Source organism: Platichthys flesus, chromosome 11, assembly GCF_949316205.1.
Source record: "Platichthys flesus chromosome 11, fPlaFle2.1, whole genome shotgun sequence".
NCBI lineage: Eukaryota > Metazoa > Chordata > Actinopteri > Pleuronectiformes > Pleuronectidae > Platichthys > Platichthys flesus.
Genome location: NC_084955.1, coordinates 4,834,764 through 4,847,438, shown reverse-complemented (window position 1 = coordinate 4,847,438; position 12,675 = coordinate 4,834,764). Strand labels below are relative to the sequence as shown.

At 40.7% G+C, this 12,675-nt stretch overlaps 1 pseudogene; it reads left to right on the top strand.

Annotated features, from left to right (window-relative positions):
* Window positions 1–3,517: 3,517 nt before the first annotated feature.
* Window positions 3,518–12,396, top strand: LOC133964705 (uncharacterized; annotated as a pseudogene).
* Window positions 12,397–12,675: the final 279 nt, after the last annotated feature.

The window sequence follows — 12,675 nt, the reverse complement described above, 5'->3', positions numbered from 1 at the left end:
ACATATGCAGGAAATGTTGAAAATATATATATTTGTGATATATCAAACAGATCAACCTTCAACTTGTGGTAAGAGATACTTTTCATGTTGCTGTGAACCATGTGCAGAACCTGGAGTAAAGACCTGACTCTCTAGAAGAGCAGCACAGCTGAGGCAGGCAGTGTGACCGCTCTTACCCGATAACATGGAAATTAAAAGAAAAAAGTCCGGCAGCGCACACACTCCACTCTTGTGTTCAGTGAAGACGGGTTGTATAACCATCAATACATATCCAAGGACAAATAAGGAGCTGTAGAGGACTGTTATGCAGTATTCTCCACACACAGCTCCTTCACATCAGCCATGTTTACCAGCTCCAATTCTTTAAAACTCTGTTGTGTCTTAGCAGAGTCCCACAGAGTGGCTAGCATGGCATAGTTCCAACGATGAATCAGAACAGCAAATGATGAAGAAGGGTATATCATTTTTCTGATCCGTTTTGTTTATTCTCGAGGCCCAAGGTCACAGGAAATGAGGCAGGAAGTAACGTCTTAACCCTGCTGCACAAATACTGGGAGTTTCTTTATTACCACAAACTCTGTCGACATATTTGTTGGCGTCTTCTAAGTGTTTGTCTCTGCCATTTCTATTCTAGAGCGTACCACAAAATGGGGATCCACATATCAAAACATTGCTCTATTGCATCCCTAGTGGTTATAAACGCTGAGTGGTACCCTTCATGTCATGTACATAATACATTTTAGCCCTGATCAACCAGCTCATCTTAAAATCTTAAGATTCAAAGTTCAGTCTTAATTGAGGCAGCAATTTGACACCCATTCTGGGGTTGTGTCCATGTGTCATCTCTGCTCTGTTTAAACCATTCAGTAATTAAGCTAATCTTAATTGAACTCCCATCTTCTTTGTTGCGGATGCTTGTTGTCGTGGAGACGGAGCAGCTCAACCTGATCAATCTGGTTCAGAGTGAATTAGGCCTAATCAGGTTGACTGCCTCTTTGTCAGTCCATGTCTTCACCCTTCTGCTGCATAAAAGCAACAGCTTCTATTCATTACTCCTCAATCCACAGGGCCGGATGCAAAACTGAGCTGGTGGTTTGTGTGGAAATTTTTTCTATTGATGCTTTGTATTCATTTTTTGCTTTTGTATGGTGATTAATTTGGTTTAAGGGTTAAAAACCTAAATTAAAATTTTGCTCTTGGCCTTTTGGTTTATGTAACCCTTGGTTAGGCTTTAAACCTTTAGTATAAAGATCTTTTAGACTCAAATATATTGACAGAGCAAGTTCCATTATTGTATAATAATAATAGAGGTACATAATTGTGTGTCGTCGTCAACATTATATGACTATTTTCTTCAAATCAATGACAGATTATATGAATATAGGTTTGTCTATTTAAACTATTTAGACTATATATATGGTGCAGAGCTTCTTCTTTAGTAATGTATAGTCGATAGAATCTCATCAACCTTTTGCCAAACGCCCTCATTTTTATGCTCAACCCTGTTAATAACATATCCAAAACATTTTTAAATGACACCGGTCATAGCAAGTGATCCTCTTTGAAAGTTCAAATGGCCATATTCATGTTTTCCTTTTGGTGACAACAGGCCCCTCGCTGTGGTAAACTAGATAGCCGAAGCTCTGGAGATTTTATACACTGTGCTTTGGTGACCTCTGCAGGTCAAACCTTTGTTATTTATTCTGTGGATGAATGTTACAATGTAGGAAGTTTCATTTAGGAATATTTGACTGGACTACCAATGCAAGCCTTCATAGTTGGGGAATATTAGGGACGTGTACATTTCCACTTCAAAGTCCCTCAAGCCCGTAGCTGAAGAATGGCCATACATCTCTATTTTGATGGGGAGGAAGAAATCACATCTTATGTAACCTTTGTTTTAATTGCTTAGGGAGCAATATAGAAGAGAGATACTCCAATAGATTAGATCTGGTGGAAGTTTTCTTAAAGTAGCTTTACAAAGAATGAAAGGAAAACCCTTTATATTTCTTCTTAATCAAGAAGAAATATAACTTTTCTTTGTCATTAGACACTCACAAACACACACACACACACACACACACACACACACACACAAGTTAAATCCCTGTCAAGTTTGTCTGAACAAAGGAATGTGTTTTACATTAAAATAAATAAAAATGGAATAAAAACTAAGAGTGAGTTTTGATATAATCTAAAAATATTCCTAATGGAGAAGACATGTTTTATGGCTAGGATAAATGTTACCCAAGTAACTCCAATGTAAACTGTAGCTTCAACGGGCAAAGACTCAGAGTCCTGTTTGCTGTATGTTTCATGTTGTGTTATAAGTCTGATGATCTGATCGCTTTTCAGTACTTTTTGCCAATCATAGAAAGTGTAAACCAAGTCACATGGTACATATTGTGATGTTGACCTGTTGGTTCACCACTTTGTACTGACATAACTTCATGACAAATTCACTTAGGGTAAATACCACAACTGCAATTTCTCAATTATAGTTTGATTCTCATGGACCTTTGATACATATCATAACTCCTTCTCTTTCTTCATTTCTCTCTCTCTCTGGTTCTCTCCATACTGTCCAAAATAGCCAAGAAGTCAAATAATAATGATCAAAAAAGCAAAAGCTTGACAGCTTTCTACAGATATTCATGGTCCCCAGACAAAAGTTGGAGTTAACATACTACGAAGAACATTTTTCAGGTATCTGTACTTTACGCAAGTATTTTTTCTCAGACGCCTTTTTACTCCAACTCCCTACATTTTACAACAGATATCTGTACTTTCTTCTAGATACATTTTCATCACTTTCATTTCAATTAAGGAGAATTGTTCGTTTTTTTATTTTGTATCATCGAGCACCGCCTTTCAATTCAAATTAATTCAATGTTATTTGTATAGCGCCAAATCATAATATGCATTATCTCAAGAGACCAGGAACACTTGTGCACCATCAGGTTTCAGCTCTGACTAGTTAAAATGACAAATATAAGAGTGTAAATATATTATTAAAGATAACAGCAACAATTCATATGATAATGAATAAATACATATAATTATTGTTTATAATAGTAATAGTAATAATAACAACAAAATTATATGTTATCCAGCTCTGGAGTCAGAGGTACCTGCCATTAGAGAGAGAGACAGAGAGTGAGTCTATGGGAGGAAAAAATCACACAAAGTTAGTGACATGTAATAAAATTAAATAAATGAATATGGGGGCAGAGAGACAGAGAGAAGGGGCGTAGTGCTCAGTGCATGATGGGAGTTCCCCCAGCAGTCTAGACCTATAGCAGCATAACTAAGGGATGGTTCAGGACTCACCTGATCCAGCCATAACTACACACTATATCAAAAAGGAACGTTTTAAGTTCAACCTTAAATGTAGACATTGATGTCTGCCTTCCAACATCAAGACAGATTTCAATCTAAATGGACAATCTATCTATAGAGAGGGAGACTCAACCCTGGAGAGAATGTGCGGTTTATGTCCTTGACAAGGAGAAACAATATGGAGGTAAGTGAAGAATTAGCCAACCGCACTGATAACGTCAACAACTTTTGTGATGAAGCACAGCAGCAAAATATTACCCATCACTGACCTTTGTTTAATCTAACCCTAACCCTTACCCTTACCCTAACCCTAACCCTAACCCTACTTACAAACCAGTGGCACAGCCATGGGTAAGAGGTTGTCTCCCTCCTATGCCAACATTTTTATGGCTCACTGGGAGGAATCAGCACTGGCCGAATCTCCACTCAAGCCACTTCACTATTACAGATTTTTGGACGATATTTGGGGAGTTTGGACTTATTCAAGGCCGGAATTCGACCAACTTATTGACCTATTGAATCACCACCATCCATCTATTACAGTAAAATACAAGATAGATAACACTTTGGTACATTTTTTGGATGTCACAACATTAAAAGGAGACAAATTCACCACAACAGGACTTCTGGATATTAAAGTTTATTTTAAAGATACAGACACACACACCCTTCTCTGGAAAAATAGTTATCACCCACGTCATACTTACAAAGGACTAATCAAAACCCAACTGCTTCGCTTCCACAAAATCTGCAGCCAACCGCAGTACTTTGAAGAGGCCAAGACGATTTTATTTCGCTCCTTAGCACACAGAGGTTATTCACACTGGTTTTTGAGAAGCATCTATAAGACTTTTCTGACCCCCAAACAGATAATGGAGGGAAATCAACAAAAGATGATCCCCCTTATTACAACATAATCAAAACAGAGCCTGGGGTTGAATCATATTGCACACAAACATTTTGTTAAGTTCTTGAGTAATACCAATAACCTCCAAAATCATAAGGTTATCACGTCATATTGCCGGAATCAAAATTTAAAGGATTGGCTGGTAAAAGGTAAATTAAAACCAAAAACAGACATTGAAAAGTCTCCATGTCTAGAATACAAACATTTACACTTTGTGACCAACCAGCAATGTAAGAGGGTGATAAAACTCGGATCTCCGATTGATCCCAGAACCAAAAATTGTATATACATTATTTATTGCTGAAAATGTCATTTGAAATAAGTTGGAGAGACCAACAAATCGGTCAGAAAGAGACATAGATACAACTAGCCTGGATGCCAGACGAACTTAGCCCCGCCCACAACATTTGAGGTCGGTGAGTTCGTTCTGGAGTCGCTCCGTTGGGGAGAAATTATGACAGACCGGGCCAATCAGGTTGTCAGGGCGGGTTTTCATAAGATTAAGAGTGCAGGACACACAGAGCAGTGAGCGACCATGTACGGCGCTCGGGGAGCAGATGTTGGGGGAGTAAGGTGCCTTGCTCAGGGGCACTAGACAGGGTAGGGAGACTCTTACATTTTTAGACAGATCAATTCAGGTTCGTCTTTTGTTGTCTCTCCGTGGAGTCGAACCAGAGACGAACCAGAGACATTCTCTGGACAGATGATCAACGGTAACGTAATCAACCTCATCATCAAAGTGCCCTTGGGTTGAATTCTTTCCAACAAACATGCCTGCCGCTTGAGAGCTGAGATGTGTAGATGCTGCCATTGAGTCTGTTTTAGAAGACATCGACAGCGCATTCATTTTGAAAGAGGAACAGAGAACGTGGAAGCGACGCCAAAGCACCACGCTAATCCCAATCGCGCCGGCGCTTGGCTGTTCACATCGGACACTGAAGCGACACTAAACCATCGGGCAGCGCTAATAATATCACCCGTTGATCCAGTAGATTAAAAGCATATACTTGTTGCGCCAACATTAAGCAACAGCGTTCCAACATTTGTCTTTCTTGGTGTCGTCTTTATACAACATGTTCCGAGGATCATACAACTCACTGTACTTCTCCACTTCAATTATTTATTTAATGTCATCCATGTTGAAGAACTTCGCTGTTTGCTCCGTTAAATGTCGGGTGTCGGGGGTAAATTACGTATTCTCCACTCAAGCCTATGTGGAGAATACGTAGACCCCCCCCCCCCCCCACCCTCTCTCTCTTTTTATCTGTATCACTGCTTGTGTGGCTTAAGTGGATGGGCAGAGGGGAACATTTAATAATGTCATTGATCAAATTAAAACTCCAGGACAACAGAAGGGGACTTCAAAGTATGGGATGCATATTTGATCATTTATATCATATCATATTTATAAAATATGTCATCAATATAGTTTAAAAATCGTTTTTCAGTGTGTTTACTGGTGCGATACGCTCGCGTCAAGCGCAAAAAATAGACTCGTCGCCGAAACGATCGCTGCACGGCGCGAGGCATCCTTGGCGCAGGGCGGCGTTTCAGCCTCCGGTGTGACCAGCACAAAGTTTTAACATGGGAGTGGATGGGAGCCAGCTGTTATTTAAGGCTTGGCGCTGCGCTTCAACGTCCGGTGTGAATTTCGGCATTTTAGTAAATAACTCACAATGCTTCTCGTAACATACGTCACATACTACGTTGCTCTGATTGGTTGTAGGTCTATCCAATTGAGCGAAGAGGAATTTTATTTCCTGGTTCGGTTGACCCACGCCCCATAATCACAGCCCAATGGAGCGGTCTCAGACTCTGACAACGTCAGGCTAAGATACAACATTAAACACGGGCAAAAAATTGACACACATCTAATACAACACTTTATTTGGCATAAAGTGGAATCACTTAAGATCACTATAATACAAGCTGGACCTTTATGGACAGATTTCCAAAGGAAAAAACAAGAAAAATATTGGATCAATACATTAGGAACCAAACATACCTTTGGTTTAAATACCATGTGAGGAGCACCCTATGTCCCAGGAGGGCCCGTGCACTACATTGGACCTGACATCGTCAGACCATGTATATTACCGTCTTCACCTAACCTTGGCCAGTGCCGTCTGGGACAATATTAGGAAGCTCCTCTAAACACTATTTAGTTTTCTCCATGCTGGATGTCCAATCTTCAAGAATCGACTCCCATTTCTAACCCTAACCCCAAGACCCCTTGCCCTAACCCTAACCCAAGGACCCTTTGCCCTAATCCTAACCCCCGGACCCCTGCCCTAACCACAACCCAAGACCCTTTGCCCTAACCCTAACCCCAGGACCCCCCACCCTAACCCTAACCACAGGACCTCTTGCCCTCATCCTAACCCCCATCCCATTTTGGTTCAGGGCACGATACGATTGGAAAATAAGAATATGAATAAAAGCATGGTTGCGGCTGAGTTTCACTCAGTGCATCCAGACACTAGAGGGAGTGAGAGAGTGAAAAAAGGAAGGGGGAGGGGCCTGATAGAGGCAGAGCACATAAAAGCAGAAGCTGCAGAGAGCTCAGTGCTAATTTGAGGAACCCCTGATTGCAGCTCGCAGATCGAGGAGGAGCTTAATTTTCCCTAAATGTGTGTTGGTCTAAAGGTTTAAGCAAAAAAGCGGGAGATCGTATTTCCGTCTGAGTCCATAATACTGCGCGCTTTTCTGCCTAGAGGTAAGTTGCCGCTCTCTGTTTGTGTACATTGTAAACTAATGTATGGATAGACCAACAAGTTGATAATTAAAATATTCATGCAAGTAACATGCATAGCCCTAATGTTTATGTCATGAGGTCGTTTGAATAATAGCATTTAGGCAGTGTTTTTCCAGCTTTTTTAACCCTTTTGTGCATGGCGTCCACATATGACGACAATTAAATAAACTCCAATATTTTGGGCTTATCATGGTAATATTCTCTAAAACCACATTGGTGAAATATATTTCGTGAAACATTGAAACCTGATTTATATTTTGCTTTTCCCCTCCAGATTTGCCTACATTGTATCGCCATCCTACCACAGCTCGCACACGCACACTGCACAACCACATTGCACCACATTGCACCACATAACACACACATTACAAAACCAACAGTTCTTTTAAGAACTACTGTCTGCCTGCCTGCCTGTCTGTCTGTCTGACTGTCTGTCTGTCTGTCAGTCTGTCAGTCCCTGTCAGTGTCCTGATTTTCTCTGGTCAGGTAGGTTCACTGCAATGCTTAAAAAAAATCATATTTCATATCCAGGTTTATAAAAACAGTAACTAATGCGCTATATTTGTGTGTGTTTCTACCCTATAGTATGTCTGAAAGAAATAAAGAAGGTAATCAATAAATTATTCACTGGAATTAGAGTATGATAAGGCATAATAACAGGATTCCAATATCAACATCTAATGCATGGCCTTATTCTTTGCATAGTGCATTACATTTTTAAATTGGAATTCTGCATTGACAATGGTCAAAATAAATGTAATGAAATACATTCCTTTATTCATTATGCGTGTCCATTTGTTACCCACAGCTACTTTGATTGACCTTGTGTTGCCTTCATACATGTGCGTGCATGTGTTTGTGTGTGTATGTGCGTGACAGGTGTCCCACTGCGGTCCCCCCCGGTCTAAGGTCGACTACCATGTAAAAGGCCATTCGTCAGTGAAACACAAAGGTGCTTATCTAAAATATTACACAAATGAATTACTTTGTATTTTTTCACAAGTATGAATCTTACTCCCTCAATTCCTCTCTTACAGAGTTCACAATAATCAAGTGTGGATTAAGTTGTCGGACGGCAACACATTTTCATTGTTGCTATTGTGCAGCAACACTTAGAAATCGATCGCAATTGGTAAGGCACCTACAAATACACCAGGAGGAGGTGCAAGTTGCAGCCCTTGTACAGCACTTTGTGGCCCCGCTCAACTCCCTCAGCTCCCCGTGGCCCTCGCTCAGCTCCCCGTGGCCCTCCTTCAGCTCCCCGTGGCCCTCCCTCAGCTCCCCGTGGCCCTCGCTAAGGTCGCTAAGGTCAACATCCTTGAGACAATAACGAAGGACAGATTTTTTGCCTGTCAGTGTATCGATGGCACACATGGTGTGTTTGCAGTTGAAAAATCTTTTTGTGGTCCTGCAACACCCATACATGTGATCAAGAATATGTGGGGGCCAGCACAGAAGATCATCTGTGAGGTCGACCAGTGTCGTTTGAATGCTGACTTTGCTCAAAAGAGCGGGATGTTGCCTTTCGAGTGCCACCACATCCAATCATTATTGTATTGCCCACGCAATGACGGTCAAACCGTGACAGTTCCAGGTGAGGCCTTGGAAAGAATTGTGGAAAACAAGTGGTTTGGTGAGGAGCGTAAGGCCGGCCTCTTGCGTTTCCAAAAAAATGCTGATGCTGAGGGTGTGCCTCTGTCTGTGCACTTGACTGTAGGTGGTCCACCATCTAAATTTCATATATCTGTTTATGAAAAAAAGGTAACATACAACAGCAGGTTGGGAAGAGTTATTGTGGCATATGATGCAAAGCAAAACACCTGGCATTGTCCCTGCTCTAAAGCGAGACAATCCTGTATCCATAAAGCTGTTGCTAATTGGCATCTGTTTGTAACAAAGAGGGAGCTTTTTAGGAAGGTGAAGAGCACAGAGGAAGAGACACTTAATCTTACCGAGATCAGCACAGTCCAATACGACAGCGACTCTGAGGACAGTTATCCACCAGATGACAGAAAAATCGCAAGGATGCTTAAATACCTCCTCAACAACAAAAAGCTCCCGGCAAATATACCCCAGGCTCTCATAGAGCAGTCGAGAGAGGGGAGAAGAGACAACAGCTTTCCTAAGCACCTTATCCCCAGAGAAACAAAGTGTGTAGAATGTGAATACACACTCTGTGAACATCTGATAACAGCGAAAGGCAAGATCCTGACAAGCACAGGTGTAGTTGAAGGTTGGTACCATCACAGGTCTTTCTATTGTGTTCTTATCAGTTAATGACATAATTTATATGTAGCCTACATGATAAAAAGAAAAAAATGTTTCTACTAATCTCAAATGACATAAAAGCAATAATCATGATCTTTGGTTGGACTGTGTTTTTAGGAATATCAACATACAGGAAATCCTGCCTGAACTGTGGCATGATTTACAGATACCAGGAGTGGGAGGAGGGTATCCACAACTTTGATGACCACATCATCCTGTCTCTGCACTTGTGCCTGATAGTCAGGAATGCACTACAGGTACTCTCTCTCTCTCTCACAGACACACGAAAAAATGTGGGGAGAATAATAATGTCAACGGGACTTAGATGTGCTTTGCTACCGCAAGCACACAAATGATAAGATATCATTGCTTGTTCCTCTTTTATTAAAATGTATTCATTACAGATAATTTCTGTAGAATAAATGACGATTGAAGATGCAACTATTACAAATATATTACTTTTATTTTGAAATGTTATAACATTGGAATACTCCTGTTTCTCATAATTTTCCAGACCCATACAGCTATCAGCAAGGTGATACAAATTATAGAGACAACGGAAAAGGTGTCCTTTCCAAACAAAGAAAGAGTATTGCAGGCATACCTCCACTTTGAGGCCCTGACCGACCATGAATACACGTACAGTTGTGTGTCATGTGGAAACAACCCAGCAGTTGTTGTTATGGACCTCCACAGAAAAGGGGTTTTCAATATGCCAGGTGAGTTATGCTATTAGTTCACATATGTTAGCTTCATTGTTTGTATAGCACCTTATCTGTCTCTGTGTTGTGTAACATCATATTACCCATGCCCTTGTATAACCATGCATCAAAATGTCGTGTTCGGAGTGTTTTTTTAAGTGATTGTGCTATGAATAACAAACTATTGTTTTAACAGTGAGTGACATCCCAAGTCCACCTAAAGGCTATGATGGAAATCTTGACATGGACCATTTCTTGAACACTGTGGCCACAGAAATGCTCAGTCGGGGATTAATTCCATGTAAGTCTCGTCAAAAGACAGAACAGCTAAAGAACAGTTGGAGAGAGAGTAAAGTATATTAAAATGTGTTTAATGTTGTGATTATGATAGCTAATACTCATCACATTTGTTCACAAAGATGGACGGAAGAACCCTTTTGTTGTGCCACCAAGTTATAATCACTGGGCCCCCTGGATTGGCCCACACACCCGGAGGTCGAAAAATTGCAAAGCCCCAAAACGGATGGAGATGATAACTTTAATGATGATGAAAAAATTAATGAGGAACGGCTCACAGATGAGCTTGTGAACCTGAAGGTGAATGAGTTGATGAAATATGCCAAATCCACTTCTTTATGCTAATAAAAAATGTGTTCATGCTATATTAACAATATCAACTTAATTGCATGTTCACAACAGGTACAGGAGGTCAGGGCACTGTGCAAACAGTGTGGTGTGGATGATAAGGGGTCCAAGATAGATATGGTTATGAGACTGTCTGACAAAATGTCTAGTAGAGTCACCTACAACAAGGTGTTTGAGAAAGTGTGGGGTGCTTCTGGTAAGTGAAATGATATGGAATGTTGAAGATATTTTCACTTTGTTATACATTGTTGTGTTAAAGAAATTACTTATCATTATGTAGTAGGTTAGCTATACATGCTCCTAATGTCAGTTATTACTGTTTTTTTCTGTTTCACAGGTGGTTGGGCAGTTATCACTTGCCCATGTGGGGTTGTCTTTTCAGTAAAATTCAACCTTAGAGCAGAGAGTCCACGTGACTTTGTCGACCTCTTGCTGTCCTGGAAACACCTCCCCAATGTGGCTGTGTATGATTATGCCAGGGGTCTGGCACTGCATGCCAACCACAGGCAGCCAGGAATATTTGCCCTAATAATAACTCTAACCCTTTTCAGGGAAGGTTACTGGATCCCACCTCAGAAAACGTGAAGCAGGCCTCGGAGGGAAAGGTCCATGTCAGCTTACCCTGGCTGAAATTTCAAAAAAATCCAGCTGACAAAGATGGTCACCCTCTTACTGGATCTTCATAGCAGTTTGCTTTAAACGATGTGTTCCACCAGGGGAACAGTAAAAACCAGTGTGAAGTTCTAAGAAAACTGGAGCTTGTTCCTGAACTTGCTGGTCTAATTAACAGCCAGTGTGCCGAGCAGCTGTTTTCAGGGATGAGAAAAAACAACTACTTTTTAAATCAGACAACCCCATCAACACACATTTTTCTACAAAGAAACATTCTCCACCATTACAACATGGCAAGAAACCAAACAATCAAAAATCAGTACAGCAAGATTGTTCCTCCAGATGTTTCATTGCAGTTTGACACCCATGGAAGGGTAGTCTTAGGTATGGAATTGAATAATTATGCACATTTGTCGTCTTCATCTACTTTAGACAATAAAGTTTGTTGCATGTTTTTCCTATAGCTCACTCCCCATCAGCTGCAATGTCAACTGGGTCATATGAGAAAGAACAAGAAGACTCTCATGAGTATGAGTCAGAAGTAGAAATGCAGTGTGACACCCTTGGAATGGTAGTCTTAGGTATGGGATTGAATATTTATGCACATTTGTCGTCTTCATCTACTTTAGACATTAAAGTTTGTTGCATGTTTTTCCTATAGCTCACTCCCCATCAGCCGTGATGTCAACTGGGTCATCAGGGAAAGAACAAGAAGACTCTCAAGAGTGTGAGTCATGGCTCTATTTTGCACATCAATCAAATGAGAAATGTGACATTTCACACTTAATTTAATTTTTCGGTTGTTCTTTTCTACACTAGTAAATGATGACAGTGAGCAGAGACCTCATGGACACTTCCCTAGTCCCCACAAGTTTTCAGCACACAGAGCATACTGGGGACAGAAACTCCAAGACAGCCAGGAACAACTGGTAAAGTTAACGATTGTGCCACTGTGGTTATCTATGAATGTCACTCATATAATCATACATGTATAAAGACTTTGTTTTCTTGCACTAGCTGTCTCATGTCTTGGATGAGACCAAAAGTCACACTCAGCACCTTGCAATGGTGAAAAACATCATCCTGACCCGCTTTGACTTTTGGACTCTGGGTTTGCAGCAGGACATGGAGGGAACGGTAGGCATAGAGAATGTGCTGTGCTGATATGGTTTATGTAATATTTTTCAAAATCTTTCAATAATTTGTGTTTATGTGTTCTACTAGATCCCTCTTGTCTAGAGAACTAGAGAACTCTTGTCTCAAAATGATTGAGAAGGTAGTGTAACTCCTGTGAAATATTTAATTCAAAATGATTGGATAGTCTAGTTCAACAGTCAATATATTTTGAGAGTAAGAGATTTAGCAAACTTTCTCTGTTATAGAGAGTAGAGAACCTGTTTGCTGCAGACAGCTATGTCATTTCCTCTTGGTTCCCACCATCATCGAGG